This window comes from Lepidothrix coronata, unplaced genomic scaffold (assembly GCF_001604755.1).
Source record: "Lepidothrix coronata isolate B3197 unplaced genomic scaffold, Lepidothrix_coronata-1.0 Scaffold130, whole genome shotgun sequence".
Lineage (NCBI taxonomy): Eukaryota > Metazoa > Chordata > Aves > Passeriformes > Pipridae > Lepidothrix > Lepidothrix coronata.
In genome coordinates, this window is record NW_016690310.1 from 2,136,468 (window position 1) to 2,143,434 (window position 6,967).

A 6,967-nucleotide genomic window follows, 5' to 3' on the forward strand; every position below is an offset into this window, starting at 1 on the left:
AAATTAATATTTGTTTCCTAAAAGCAGCAAGAAGATGGGGAGGGCCATGAGAGACAAGGAGCTCCCCAAAAGCACTGACACCAGTGGGGGTGCCCCTCTGCTGGCCTTTCCCCAGCTCCTGGATGTTTTGCCATTTCTGCACGTTTACTTATAAATCCATTTTTTAGGTAAATATTAGATGCAAGAATTTGGTGACAGAATTCATAATCGTACCTCTGGGTTGTGAACTCACGCAGCCCTCTGGGTTTGCAAAGTCAGGAATTACAGCTAGCACTGCAGCAAGAGAAATCCCCTTGAGCATCTGCTCTCAGTGCCTCAGTCCTGTGTTGCCCACAGACCAGGTTATTCTACAGAACAAAACGTAATAAAACCAATTTTTTTTTTTTGCCAGGTAAATCATCACTGCCTCAGTCAAGAAGCAATTGTAATCTCTAATTGCAGAAACAAGTATTTTTCCCAGTTCAATTTAACAAGGAATAGTAGTGACTAATTGATCCCCCATCTAAAAACATGACTTTCTGCCTCTTGTTAATGACTTTGAGAAGACTGAAAAGCTTTTGTCTTACTAATACGGCACATTTTTTTAGAATTACATATTTTTCCAAAATATTTCTAGATTAGATTTCAGGACAGCCATAAATCTATGTTAGAAAATACCTTGGCAAGCAGCTAAGGTTTGTTTGTACAAAGTGTTTCTGAGTAATACTTAGCAGATTATGCTGCAAATGTTTTCAAGGCTAAAATCAAATCTGATCTAATCAAAAACAATTCAGTGGAACTTCCTGGAGGAAAAGACAGGTCCACTTACATGACATCTTTATTTTTTGTAGGATTTTCAGAAATATGGATGTTACGTAGAGATGCTCACACTCCAAAGCCACTGAGTGTTTGAAAAAGCCATTTATAATAAAAATTTTAATAAGCAAATTGATGACTTAGGAGCCTAACTTCCCATTTTGAAAGTCAGATAGGCACCAACAAGCTCAACTGTTCTAAAAATACAAGTGACTCAACACCATAATTCCCCAATTCTCATGCACATATCCAATGTGAATTAAGCTTTTTTACCTTTTAAGGAATAGAATTATTGCAGATGGCAACTGCTGATATTCAAGCAAATAAAGAGACTATGTGTACCATCTCCAGATTCTTCTTTTATGTCTGAATCTGAAATTAGTTCATCTTGGAGTTGGTCAAGGGTAATTTTTTTCAGTCTTTAAATTTGAGCAAGATGGCTCTCAGAGCTGGGGGTAGTTTGTAGAAGACTTCTCAAAGAGCACCAAAACCAAACCAGAAAATACAAACGCTGAAAATAGTGACAACTTTTATATTCAGAAATATTTGTTAGGCCACTATTTTAAATAGCTTTTTCCATGAGAAGGGATTACCCGAAAAGGAAGAAGGTGGTCATACACATTTGTACCTCTTGCTACCTGGGAAACAGAAGGAAAATTTTAGTGTCATTTACATACACATTCTAGGTTGTCTGCCAAAATCTTAGCACAAAAGCCCCATTCCTCTTCTGCCAGGTAAGGGGGACGCAAGAGAAACAGTGCACCCAAACCCCTGTTTCCTTCCCTTGCCATGCTGGGTGAGAAATGGTGCAGCTCGCTGCTTCCTCAGCATCGAGATGCCTGTTGGGGACTTGCCTTTCAATTTTGCTTTTTTCTTGCATCCAGAAATATCTTCAGTGCCTTAATGTTTCAAAAGGATTTTCCATCAACTAAATATTTAAAAAAAATTCCCCAGACATTTTCTAACATTCAGCAATCTGCTGAGTTTTGGAGAAGATGATTACTTATTTGAGCACAGATTTTCCTTTTTCTTAATTTTTGCACAGTGCTTTGAACAATAGGAGCCTAATTATACTAATGGTCCTCTGCCTCTAAAGTATGTAACTCATTTCAGAGACTTGGGCATTTCCATCTGTGCCAAGTCTGAAAATTCATTATTCTGCAAATAAAAACCCCAAATCTCAAAGCATAGCAACATTTAAAGATCTAGCAGATCTTTAAGGATCTACTTGAGCCAATAATATAAATATACTGACTCAGAGAAACAAACCTGGTTCTGTGAATTTTAATTTTGTTTCCAGACAGTATCAGATACCTTGTCTAAAAGAACTGCACTCATCCAATCTGTTGCCAGTAACCGTTTCCCATTTCATACAACACATACATTGTGATAAATTAATATCAGCATTTTGGTATAGTTATATTTAGTTACATAGTCATTAGTGATAAACTAATACCAGTATTCATACCTGAATTTGGAAGATGGAGACCTAAGGTACCATATTTGCAAACTGAATGGGAACACTTGGGTGAAAAAAAAAAAAAAGTAAGGGAACCTAAACTTCTAAATAAATGCTGTTGAAGAATACCTCTCAGAGTGTGAAAAAAAAAAAAAAAAAGAAATGGTTAGCAATTGTATGTTTTAAATCCATGAAATGCTGCAGTACTGGAATTTGTTGATGTTTGTGCCCTTTCTGACAATTAGGTGCTTGTCTGTGCTTGCTTTGTCTGATAAGAGCGTGTAATCTTTGCTGTTGCAAAATTTCAGGCTGCTGATGAAACAGCCTGAGGAAGTCTGGAACTACCTCTTTGACATGCACAGCAGGATGTCTCAAAAAATGAACCAACAAAACTTTGAGAGAACTCTCCTACAGAAGCAAAACCAAGTGAAAACTATGTGCATTACAAGCGTAAACACACTTTGACATCTGGGAAATGCTCAGATAGGATTAAAATGAAGGGCAAATAACTGTCTAAAAAATAATCCAGTATGGACAAGAGTCTGTGCACAGATATGATTACCCCAACTAAATGTAAATATTTGTCCTTTACTGTTTTATTCCCCCTTGTGTATCAAGCTTATACAATGGTAGGACAATTTGCCATGGTCTACATTAGGGGATATAGGCATCATGTTAAATTATTTCAGTTGCAGAAAATCACTTGGTGAAAGTACACATCAAAATTTTTCTGTCTCAGATGAAAGGCTGAAGGTTGGGGGAACAGAACTTGATGATGATCTCAGACTGGTGACTTCATGGCAAGCAGACAAATAGGAAGTCTTCTGTAGCATCATGCTACCAGAAAATGAAGACATTCTTTCTCACAAGGTTTTGCTGATATTTTATTATAGGTGACATTTCTGTGAGTACCCTGTGTGCAAAAGATGGAGCACTGCACTACAAAACCTGTAATGAAAAGCAATCCCAACCAATGTTGATTTCATTTATAGGTAGCATCACAGGAAAAAAATGGAGCAGAAACCCAACACACTCTTTTGCTATATATGGAACTTCCTTGCTAAGGATAGTGCTCTAGAATTTTTTTTTCCCTCTGTCTGTTTTTGCTACAACTGTAAAAGAAGATTTCTGCCAGCATGTAGCAATCACTACAACTTTGTAAAAGAGATGATAAAACAAACATTGTGAGAACAGGTAGCTGGAACAAATGATGCAGGGGCTTTCCTTCAGCACTACATTCCTAGTCATAAAGTATTTGAAAAGGAAGCCTTCATATGTTTTCTTATTTTTATATTTACTTAAACAAAAGAATGTTGAAACTTGAAGCCTTGTGACTCTCATCAAGAAAAACTTCAATAAAACAGGAAAAGATCTTGTACATCCTGCGAATTATTGCATCATTAAAAGGTAAATTACAACTTAGTACTTCAGAATAGTATCGTGCAAAGGCAATAAATTTTCAATGCCACCTACTGGTAAAATAAATTACAAAGTGTGCAAGACTGTGCCTGCAACACCCCTGCCTTGAACAGCCGCTACCCAGAGACATAGCTCGTGTGGCACACAGGCACTTCTGAGCTCTCTGCAAAAGAAAACACTCTACTCCGTGTGATTTTATCGTAGAAACATAGAATGGTTTGGTCTGAAGGGACCTTTAAAGTTCATCTGTTCCAACTGCCCTGCAATGAGCAGAGACATCTTCAACTACAGCAGGTTGCTGGCCTTGAAGACGTCCAGGGATGGAGCATGCACAGCCTCTCTGGTCAACCTGTGCCAGTGCCTCCCCATCCTCATTGTAAAGAAATCCTTCCTAATATCCAATATAAACCTGCCCTCTTTCAGTTTGAATCCATTCCCCCTAGTCCTATCACTACATGCCCTTGTCAAAAGTCCCTCTCCAGCTCCCTTGTGGCCCCTTTAGTACTGGAAGGTGCTAGAAGGTCTTCCCAGAGCCTTCTCTTCTCCAGACTCAACAACCCCATCTCTCTCAGCCTGTCTCCATAGCCAAGGCGCTCCAGTCCTCTGGTCATCCTCATGAGGACCCCAGAGCTGGATGCAGCCCTGCAGGTGGGGCCTCACAGGAGCTGAGCAGAGGAGAAGAATCCCCTCCCTCTCGTGCTGCCCACGCTGCTTTTGATGCAGCCCAGGACGCGTTTGGTTTCGCAGCTGCAAGTGCCCATTGCTGGCTATGTCCAGCCTCTCACCCACCAGCACCCCCAGGTCCTTCTCGGCAGGGCTGTTTATCACGGCAGAAGGAATCTCAGCCCACGGCCAAGGCTCTGGTGCAAGTATAAATAACCAAGGCCAGCAGTTCACAGCCCCAGCACCTGCCGTGGCCTCTCCTGCAAGCACCACCTGCTCCACAAGTGATGGTCAGCGTTCGCTCCTTTGGTTAGAACCACCTCCCTTCTCGCCTGAGCAACGCGCCGAGCAGATAGAGAGGGTTTCTGTTGTAATCAGAATTATTCGTCCCCCCTTGAGCCACCTCAGGCCTTTAAAATATTTTAAAACAAAACAAAAACAAACAAAAAAAAAACCCAAACAAAAGCAAAACCAACCGACCAACCAAAAGCACACACACAAAAAAGGAGCGTTTAGTTTTACCCCGCGAAGGGTGATTAATTGGGGGCGGGGGGAAATTTCTCAGACATGTTGTGCAGCCCCGGCACAGGGCAGTCGCCATCCCGAGGGGGGGTGGGGGAGAAGGGGGGTATTGGGGTATTTAAAAGGCGTGTAGATGAGGCATGTGGGGACGCGGTTTGGTGGCTAACCGGTGGGTTAGCGGTGCGTCTCGGTGGTCTCGGAGGGCTTTGCTTTTCCAGCCTAAGGGATTCGCTGCCCCGGCCCCGGCCCCGACCCCGCACCGCCCCCGCCCCTCGCGTCCCTCAGGCGCCGCCTCAGCGCCCGCCCTGCCCGCCTGCGGGCCGACAGCGCCCCCTGCCGGCGCCGCGCCCACAGCCCCGCCGGGGCTCGCCCCGCTGAACGGCCCCGGTCTCACCCTCCTGGCGTCCCAAACACGCCTCCCTTCGCGTTATACGCTGCGCCGGTTTCGGCTGGCACAGAGTTTATTTTCTTCCCAGTAGCTGGGAGAGGGCTGTGTTTTGGATTTAACGCTAATGACGCGCTGATGTTTCGGGTTTTGCTAAGGAGGGCTCACCGTTAAGTCAAGGGCTTTCTGCTGTCTCATGCTCTTCACAAGGAGCCAGGAGGGATCGCGGCCAGGACAGGTGACCCGGACTGTCTACATTCACACCGTAGAATGCCATGCCCGGTGTGTAAACTGGGGGAGTTACCTGGAAGAGGGGGCTACCTGATTTGGGAATGGGTTTGGCATCTGTCAGCAGGTGGTGGGCAGTGGTATCGTGCATCACCTGTTTTTCTTGGGTTTTCTCTCTCTCCCCCCCCCCTTTTTAATCACTATTATTATAATATTAGATTACACCTTATGTTATATTTTACTTTGTTTCAATTATTAAACTGTTTCAATTATTAATCTCAACCCACAGGTTTCACTTCTTTTCCTAATTCTCCTCCCCATCCCACCAGGGTTGAGGGGAGGAGTGAGCGAGCAGTACTTTAGTTGCCAGCTGGTATTAAACCAGGACATAAATGCACAGTTTCCTGTGTCTGTGCACGCTCTGTGTTTTCCAGGGGCTCCCAGAGCAGCGTGCCCAGCCCCCTGTGCCCCTTCCAGCCATGGCAGTCTGGGAGGACAGCGGCTGTGGGAGAGCTGGGTCAGCACCACGCTCACCCAGCGCTCCTGCAAACACTCTCCTCACTCAAGCTGTTTGCCTGTGAGGAGAGGAGTTCAAGTAACACCTGTTCTGTCTGTGGGGCTACAGCCGGGGTGCCCCATGGGGACCCCCGACAGCCAGCCCAGTCCCACCATCCCAGCCAGGAGCTGGGCACTGGGGCAGCCCCAGCCTTGGGCATTGGGCACCTCCACGGGGATGGAGATGGGGATGGGCAGAGGCCAGGCTGGGACACAGAACCATAGCATGGCTTGGGTCGGATGGGATCTTAAAGACCATCTCGTTCCAGCCTCTTGGCCATGGACAGGTTGCTTCCACAAGAGCAGGTTGCTCCAAGCCCCATTCAACCCCACCTTTAACACTTCCAGGGATGGAACTTCCACAGCTCCTCTGGACAACCTGTGCCAGTGTTTCATTCTAAAAAAATGCACCATCTCTGGGCTGCTCTGGTGCCCAACCAAAGCCCAGAAACGAACATCACATAAGCCAAAATTTTTAGCATTTGTTATCTCATTCACAAATTTATATTGAAAACACATATTTTAGTAGTCACACTTAAAGCTGTCAATTTCTTTCCACTGCATATATATATATATATATTTTAATATGAACAAATAAAAGCGTAATTATAGGGCATAAGTACACAATGGTGACTTTGGAAATAGTCCCTTAATTAGTTTCTTTAGGATGATGTCAAGCACCAAAGAAACAGCGCAATAAACCAGAAATTTAAGTAACTGGAAGGTTTCAATTCTGGCAGGACTGCTTTCCCTTATTATAAAAAGAACAGAACAAATTTCCCGAAATGTTTAATGTCAGTACTTGCAGTTCTCCTTTCACAACAGCAAGAGAAAAAAAAATTGTCTAATGCCCAAAAGTGACATCTGTGAAAAAAAATCTGTGCTAACAAGAATGAAAAGAACATCTAGTATAAATTATTCACAGAAATTCCCTTAATAGA

General features: G+C 43.6%; 1 long non-coding RNA gene across 1 annotated transcript; it reads right to left on the reverse strand.

The window, feature by feature from the left end:
- Nucleotides 1-219: 219 nt before the first annotated feature.
- On the reverse strand, nucleotides 220-5,086 carry LOC108503085. Its single transcript, XR_001876722.1, has 3 exons — nucleotides 5,026-5,086; nucleotides 1,389-1,433; nucleotides 220-347 (listed from the first exon to the last, which is right to left on the reverse strand). It is a non-coding gene; the product is annotated as an uncharacterized LOC108503085 (long non-coding RNA).
- Nucleotides 5,087-6,967: the final 1,881 nt, after the last annotated feature.